At 39.2% G+C, this 8,816-nt stretch overlaps 1 long non-coding RNA gene across 2 annotated transcripts; it reads right to left on the bottom strand.

Annotated features, from left to right (window-relative positions):
- Nucleotides 1–6,147: 6,147 nt before the first annotated feature.
- On the bottom strand, nucleotides 6,148–8,530 carry LOC127153221 (uncharacterized). Of its 2 annotated transcripts, XR_007825219.1 has the most exons (4): nucleotides 8,202–8,530; nucleotides 7,431–8,049; nucleotides 7,154–7,275; nucleotides 6,148–6,785 (listed from the first exon to the last, which is right to left on the bottom strand). It is a non-coding gene; the product is annotated as an uncharacterized LOC127153221 (long non-coding RNA). The 2 variants fall into 2 exon arrangements; XR_007825218.1 differs by lacking the exon at nucleotides 6,148–6,785 and having other exon boundaries at nucleotides 6,789–7,275.
- Between the last annotated feature and the right edge of the window lie 286 nt (nucleotides 8,531–8,816).

Below are 8,816 nucleotides of genomic sequence, written 5' to 3'. Positions count from 1 at the left end.
GTGCACAAGTGACTCGATAATGTGGAGGTTGAACAAGTAGCATTTAATATTTTACAGTTAAGTTTTTTATTTGTTTACAGTGTACACACATTTAAGAAATGACTGTAAGATCAAATGTAAGACAATTTATAAATGAGGCCTGTCAACTGAAACATGGTAGACAATTTTTACCTCCCTTGCCACCCTTGTTGTGGCTCTGTTAAAATGTTTTTTTTTTTTTTTTTTTTTGTGGTTCATTCTGCTTCTTTAGCACTTAAATGTGTCTGCTGCACATCTTAGCAGGAAAGAGACAGGAAGTGTCTTTCAAGAAACTCAGGTTCTCAACAAACAAGTGCCATTACAAAAGTGAGAAAACACATCATGACTCTACAACTTCCATATTCTGTCTCCTGCAGGTCAAAATAAATTAACACATGCACACATGCATGCTTCATAAAAATGTACACTTCTTCTGTACTTTTATTATTTTTACTAAATAAAGTGATTACACTTAGGCATTGAGAACTTTTTACTCAAAAATTCCAATTACATTTCATGATGAATTACAAATAATTGGCAAGTACAATTAAACATGAAATTTTAAAATAGTAAAACGGGAGTAAAACATCTCATTTCACAAAAAAAAAAAAAAAAAAAAAAAAAAAAAATGGCAGATGAGAAAAGCTTGCACTGTACTTCAGGTGCAGAAAACCACACATCCTGTTAGTACAAAGTGATGAACATCATTCACACAGACAGAAGAATGAAATTATACATAACCCACATGCCAGTCTAGTTTTTAGATGCTCAGTGGTGTTTAACTTTTGAGTTGTGAAAAAGTTGTATTGCTCCACATGTTTTTTTTAAAAAAAGAACAGAACTAAACATCCACTGTACTGTTGTAGCGTTTTAAGTAGTTTTTGGCTTTACAAATTACTGTCACTTTTAAGTGCTTTCCTCCAAATTTCTTGCTCTGTTTAATGTTCCACTTGTGCAGTCAATTATAAACACGACAAAAAGTCCTGGAATGCAGAATGCAGCTGCCAGACCATAACCTATAAACTAAATAGTTTTAACCATGTTCAATACTACATTCAAATTGTTTTACAGATAATTTAGTCTTTAGCTTTCATAAAACTGCCAATTTTAAGGAAATACAATGTACAGTAATAAAGTAATAATTGCAATCTATAATTAAAAGTAATACAATAATTAAAAGTACAATAATTAAAAGTAATAATTACAATCTTGTATTACATTGTTAGAATGTTGGTCATGGTGATCAGTGCATACTGAACTTTGATTGGTGTTCATTCTTGTGTAATTTATTTGCATACCAAATCCAGATCTTTACTTTTTTATACATTAACGGCCATTAGACTACAAAATACATACAGTATTAACACTCATTTGATGTCTGATGGCATTTCATTTAGAAATTGCTTAAATTATATAACTTTTACCTTTTATGTTTTATGTTTTTGTTTAAAAGGACAACTGTTAGGTGCAGTCACATTAATGCAATTTTGCATTAATTTTTGCAAAAAAAAAAAAAAAAACTGCCGTGGCTCCTGCGCCTCCGGCTCCACCCTGGAGGACCCCCGCGCCTCCGGCTCCACCCTGGAGGGCTCCTGCGCCTCTGTCTCCGCCCTGGAGGGCTTCTGCGCCTCCGGCTCCGCCCTGGAGGGCTCTTGCACCTCCTGCTCCGCCTCCGGCTCTGCCATGGAGGGTTCTTGTGCCTCCTGCTCTGCCCTGGAGGGCTCCTGCGCCCTCTGCTCCGCCCCGGAGGGCTTCTGCATCCCCTGCTCTGCCCTAACCACGGCTGTGACTTTGCTTGGCTTGGCTGGAACAGCTGTGACTTGACTTGGCTTGGATGGAACAGCTGTGACTTGACTTGGCTTGGACGGAACAGCTGTGACTTGACTTGGCTTTAGTGCAACAGCAGTGACTTGACTTGGCTTGGCTGGAACGGCTGTGACGTGACTTGGCTTGGCTGGAACAGCAGCTGTGACGTGACTTGACTTTGCGGGAACAGCAGCTGTGACGTGACTTGACTTTGCGGGAACAGCAGCTGTGACGTGACTTGACCTTGCAGGAACTGCAGCTGGTGCAGGTTCAGGGGAAGCAGACATGACGTTAACAGGCTGTGGCTTGGCTGACGTGGCGTGAGCGGGCGCTGGCTTGGCTGACGTGGCGTTAGCAGGCACTGGCTTGGCTGACGTGGTGTGGCGGCCATCTTGTACGGTGGTTCTGGGTGCTCGGGTGAAACCTTACTTGACCTTGAAGGAACGACGCCCGTGACCTTGCTTGACTCAGGAATGACGGCTTTGGCTTGACTGGACTTGGAAGCTTGACTAGACTTGGAAGCTTGACTGGACTTGGAAGACACAGCTGCAGCTCGACTTGATGCAGGAAATGCTGCTGTAACCTGACTTGACTTGGAAACTTGACTTGACTCAGGAAACGCAGCTGCAACTTGACTTGACTTAGAAACTTGACTTGACTCAGGAACCGCAGCTGCAACTTGACTTGACTTAGAAACTTGACTTGACTCAGGAACCGCAGCTGTAACTTGACTTGACTTAGAAACTTGACTTAACTCAGGAGACGCAGCTACAACGTGACTTGGCTCTGGTATGGCAGCTGTGACATCATGGAGCCCTGTCTTCACCGCCATTTTGTGAACGGGCCCCGCCATCGCTGTCATTGCATGAGCGCGCTCTAGTGTGGCCGCCATTTCCCGAACGAGCCAGGCGGCCAGCGTGTCCGTGGCGTCGCGCTCCGGCGCGGCCGTCATTTTGTGAGCGGGGTGCGCGGCCGCCATTACCGCGTTGTTGCGTTCCTCCTCCGCGTCCCCCACAGTAAACGACGAGCCCACACACATTAAAGCAAAGTCCAAAAAATGCTCAAGCGATGAACGAGGAGCCTCGCGAATGAGCTATGACTTAAGCGGATGGTTAACGCCCTCACAAAAAAAGTCTATCAGTGCGCATTCGGGCAAATCTGAATAATGCGCAATAGACAAATACTCCTGGATGTAGCCCTCCAGCAATCAGGTGCCCTGCTGGAGGGCTAATAACTGTCTTGTAGTGTCCATACCTGTGTGATGTCCGGACGAAAAGTTGCTGGATCCTTGTGTGGCCGAGTATTCTGTAACAGAGGGAGCGGGACAAGAGACGAGCGGATCCATATGCAAACTTTTATTGTAAAGACGAGACATAGACATGGTCAGGCAGGCAGGGTCAAACAACGGCTATATAATACTATAAATACAGCCTAATATAGCCCAAATGTGGCCCATATGGGACCAACAAATTGTAACGCCACGCCAGCAGAGGGAGCCCTCACCCACTGACTGACTGTTGCTGCTCCCTCTGCTGCTTCATTGGTAACTTCCTGTTTGGTGGCAATAAAAGGAGGCCATTACCAAACAGGCTTCGCGAAGTATTGTTTTGCTGTGCAGACTCTACTAAGCATTTTCTCGAATTTCCTTGCCTTGTTTTTGCCACGGTTTTGTTTCTTGTCATTGTTTTGCCTTGTTTTCTTGCCATAGTTCTGTCTAGTTCTCTGCCATAGTTTAGCCTAGTTTTCATAGCCTTGTTTATTTTGCTCATTTGGACTGCTCACCGGTATTTGGACTCATTGCCTGTTTTATTGGATTACGTTTTGTCTTGCCTACGTTTCACAGATTGTTTGGAGATTGACCCTGCCTGTCTAACTACTCTGTGTTCAAATAAAGCTCGCACGTGGATCTCATACGCTTCCCACGAGTCTCCGTTACACAAATAAACAGGGCAACCTAACTGAAGCCCACAACTTTATCCAAGATTCAGCCCATCAAAGTGCCCACTCTGAGCCCATGCCCATTTGACACCCATATAGACCAGATAAATCCCAGCCTGCTGTCCCCACAATGTTAAAAAATTATTAATAATAGTAAATGATGTTTATCTGAAAGTGTAACGATGCAAACATGTTTTCTGTGAGGGCTAGGTTTAGGGTTAGGGTTGGGTTAGGGGATAGACAATATCGTTTGGTCAGTATAAAATCTATAGTAGTCTATGGAAAGTCCCCACAATTCACAAAAACAAACGTGTGTGTGTGTGTGCTTAAATCTTTATTCGTGTTTTGAAGGTGAACAAAATGAAAAATGAGGCTTTGGTTTTAGAACATGAGGGTAATATAAATGGGGTTGGAGTTGTGATCGGGGTTGTGATCAAAGAGCATAGTTTGGGGCAAATTCATTCAGTCCTTCATCTTCTCCCTCATTCTGTCGGGAGAGGAGTTGGTGTTTGGGTTGGGGTCAGGGTCAGGAGCAGGGTTGTCCTAAGAAGGATGAACAAAATTTCAGGACAAATCTGAGGGATATTTGATGATCCTTTTGACTGCTTCTCTCTGTTATGGTCTGTGAAAATGTCTGTCCAAGCCAAGAGATCTTTAAATGGAGGGAAGATCTCCTTAAATGAAGAATATAATTTATCTACATCAGTAACTGAATTATATAGATCTGGGTACAAATATATTCTCCAAAAAATACATATTTGAAAAGTGTTCCTGAGTTCCTGAGTTCCCTTAGTTTTGTATTCTCGCCTGGCCATCTCGTTTCGTCTGTCTCGCCGCCTGCCTTTCTGGACTCTAGCTCGTTGAAAGGATTACTCTTCTGTTTCACGTCATGGATTATGTTCGCCGCTGATCGACCCACGCCAGCCTCACGGACTACTCTCAAGCCTCACCCCAATATACCTGTTTGCTGTTATTCTGACCCTGCCTGTCTGACCATGCCTTTGCCTTTATTAATAAAAGCTTGCATATGGACCATCTCGCCTCTCGTCTCCCTCTCCACATTACAGTATAACAAAGGAATAAACATTTATCTGACATCAGAGTTTAAAAAAAATACATGTTTGGCCACACCTATGATCAAATGTCACCAACAGCATCTTACTGAAAGTGTGCTAGACTGCACGTGCAAGTTTACGTTGCACCCACAGTCAAAGTGCGATAAATCACACATCCTGTTACTGCATATGAATAACACTTGTTCCCACAACTTACCTTTTATGGCCATATATATACATCTAGTAGTCAACATTTGAAGTGAAGTTGTCAGAATTTTCTATATTTCTGCATAAATATAACACAAAACATCATCAGATTTTCACAAAAGCCCTAAATGTTGACAAAGAGAATCCAATCAAACAAACTAGACAAAAATATATACTTTGTCATTTAGTTATTGATAAAAATGATCCAGTGTTAAATATTTGCGAGGTGCAAAAGAATATGCTTTCAGTATCTGTTGTGACCCCTTTTTGAAGCAATAACTGCAGGTAATGTTTTTTGTAACTGCTGATCAGTCCTGCACAACAGATTGTAGGAATTTTAGCCCATTCTTTAGTACAGAAACACTTGAACCCTGTGATATTGGTGGGTTTCCTCCTAAAAACTGCTTGATTCAAGGTCCTTTCACAACATTTAAATTGGATTAAGGTCCAGACTTTGATTTGAGCGTTCCAAAACATTACCTTTGTTCTTGTTTAACCATTTTTTGGTAGAATGTGTGCTTGGAGTCGTTGTCTTGCTGCAAGACCCACTTTCTCTTTAGATTTTAGTTCTTGGACAGATGTCCTGACATTTTCCTTTAGAATTTGTTGGTATAATTTAGAATTTATTGATCCATCAATAATGGCAAATCGTCCTGGACCAGATGCAGCAAAACGGACCCAAACCATGATACTACCACCACGTTTCACAGATCAGATAAGGTTCAATTAATGCTGGAATGCAGTGCTTTTCTGTCTCCAAACATAACACTTTTTTATTTAAACTACAAATTATATTTTGGTCTCATTCGTCCACAAAACATTTCTCCAATTTCTCCTTCTGACTTGTCCACATGATCTTTATCAAACTGCATGTTTTTTTTTTTTGTACGTTTACCCTAAACTGCAACAAAAGTAAAGCCATCAATCTAAACAAGTTGTGTTCCAAATTTGATGATGAAAAAAAGAGGAGCTATCAGCAAGATTTTGTTTGATGTCTTGCATAGCTTGCGTGAGGAAGAGAGTGAAAATTGTATCTGTTGTTAAAATCGTTACCTCGTTTTCATGTCTCATTTAAAGAAATATACATTCAAACTTTTTAAGGTTACTAAACTCTCTTTCACACTCTTTCACACTTTCACACAAGTCACACAAATTCATATACAAAAACTAATTATTTTGAGTATTACAGGCTTTCTTTTTCATAGAGATGAATTTTATCTATAGCAGATATCTTTATATTTATCTATGAACTTTAACTATATCAAATCAATGAGGCTTATGATAAATCACTTTCAAAAATAAACACAAAAGCTAACTGAAAGAAAACAAGCTGACGACAAAGTTAAATCCAATATTTGGTGATAATATCCCATAAGAGAGATTTATAAGCTACTTTTTTTGAAGGCTGGTCATTTTTGACAGGGAACTTTATTGCATTTTGCACAAAATAAAAGTTCAAGACAAACTTTCTGGTTAAACATTAAAGCACACTAGTATGATAAACAGTGTCTTTTTCATATTTTATTGACAAAATTATAAACAAATAATGATTTTTTCATTCAAAATTTGAGGTGTATAAACTCAGATTAAAGAGGGCTAAAATCAATCCAATCTATAACCTTGGTTTGACAAAACCTTAAATGTATAACTGAAAGTTACATTCAGTCAAGCATTCAAAAAGTAGGAATTTTATAAGATTCATGCCTCCATCCATCCATAATGTACTTTTCAATCATTTTCTTCTTTTCTAATAAAGTTGTGCTGAAAAAAAAAAATTCAAAATCAAACTATTTCTAAACACCAAAGCGATATATGTCTGCTGGTTATAAAAGCATTCAGCCATCAAGAAATTAATTTACAAAAAAAGATACTAAGAAAACAATGCTGACTTTTCTCACATTATGTGAAGATAATTGACTCATAAGACACTCAGACTCAGAAGGTTTACAATGACTCGAGGGTGAAGGACAATTGTTATTTCTGGGTGACCCATCCCTTTAAAAATTCTAGAGTGAACTATATCCCTTTTAAAATGCACATTCAGATCATGCGTATGATTCCCACTGACAAAAGAACAATGTTGACTGATTCTGAAGATTATTATGAAGTTTGACAAAGTATAAAATTACTGTTAAAGGCGAACTTCTTCCTGAGACGGTTCCGCTGGCTCTTCCAGTCTGCACAAGCAGGTAAAACCAACCCCAAGAATAATCACAATGGCACAGATAAGAAGCGCAATAAACCCATCACGCTGAGAGGGGGAAAACAAAACAGTCCATTTCAGAAACAACACTTTTCACATGTGAATATCATAAGTCTTTTTTGTTGTTGCTCTATCCAAGTAAGAGTACATTATAGAAATCACTAATGAAATTTCATTATATGCCATTACAGTCTGTGACTTACTTGTGATGTACTGATATATCTAAGTGTCAGCTTTAGCAGTTCAGTCTCATTTCTTCCAGGGATCGCTTCAGTAGGTTTACACCATTTTATTTTGAGTTTGTCATCAAGAACATACTCTCCTTTCCAGTCTGATAAACTACAGGCAATGTATTCCCCATCAAAGAGCAACAGAATGATCCAAAGAATAGGTGGGAACACAACTAAGAGTAAACTTATGAAAGTGTTTTGTTTCTCTTTCTTTACACATCTAACATGCCAATAGTAGAGAAGCATTAAAGCAAAAAAAAACGTTGCAGGAGCACCAAATATTAGGCCTGTTAGGACTGTATCCTTTGGCCAGTCACACGGACATGAAAATTTGTAATCTGCCAAAATCTCCAATGGAATCAACAGAATGTTTGCTGGAAAAGTGCTGAACATTTTATTTTTGCCCAGACTACGCTGAAGTGTGGATGCCAATCGTGCTGCTGCAGGCATCTTAGGGTCTGATATGACAAACCAGCTTATTTATGTATTTGTTATGTATTATGTATTTGATGATCTGGTCTTTTGCGCTCAAAATGTTTCAGTTCAGTGCATAAGATAATTTTGAAGAAGTAATGGACAGAATGGTGGAATTCTGCAAAGTACAAAATGACATAATATGACATACAAACAATTCAGTTATATTCTAATCATCACTTGCAACATACTTTTGAATATCACCCTTTTAAAATTTTGAATGAATTGAAGTTTCTTTATTTTAAAGTTGCTGTGTGTTTTTATACTCACCGTTGTGGCTGTATTGTGCTGTGCCGTCTGTGTGTCGTTCTGCTACTTCATCAACTTTTAAAGGTGTCTCATTGAAAAAAAAAAGGAGAGAGACAGGAAGAGCTCTCTTTATCAGTGATCTGTGTCTCAGTAAATGTGAGAAAATGTAAGTTTTACAGAGATGGCTAAAGTACACACATCCTTCACTCAAGTAGAAGTACAGGTACTCATGTTTAAAAATACTCTGGTAAAAGCAGAAGTACTGACTACACTTATTTACTTAAGTTAAAGTAAATAATTATGGGCTCAGACATGTACTTAAGTAGAAAGTGTCACGCTGGTAACTGGCCCTCTCATCATATTGACACATTAATACAAAATAACTTACATTTAAAAATTTGTTAGCTAATGAATGTATCAAAGCTAAGTAACCACCATGTAGAACAGGGCAGGACTGGGACAAAATTTTAGGCCAGGAAATCTCACACTCGTCCAAGCCATCCCATACACCCACAACAAATTTTGAAACCATGGATTTTTGTATGGCCATCATATTTAAATAAATGTTTAAAACTTTAGGGTGGGGCCTTGCAAAATAAGAAAAAGGCTCTCTTATGAACTGCACCTTCACGTCCA

This window comes from Labeo rohita, chromosome 22, assembly GCF_022985175.1.
Source record: "Labeo rohita strain BAU-BD-2019 chromosome 22, IGBB_LRoh.1.0, whole genome shotgun sequence".
NCBI classification, from domain to species: domain Eukaryota; kingdom Metazoa; phylum Chordata; class Actinopteri; order Cypriniformes; family Cyprinidae; genus Labeo; species Labeo rohita.
The sequence above is the reverse complement of the archived record's forward strand: the minus strand, read 5'-3'. Positions and strand labels throughout refer to the sequence as shown.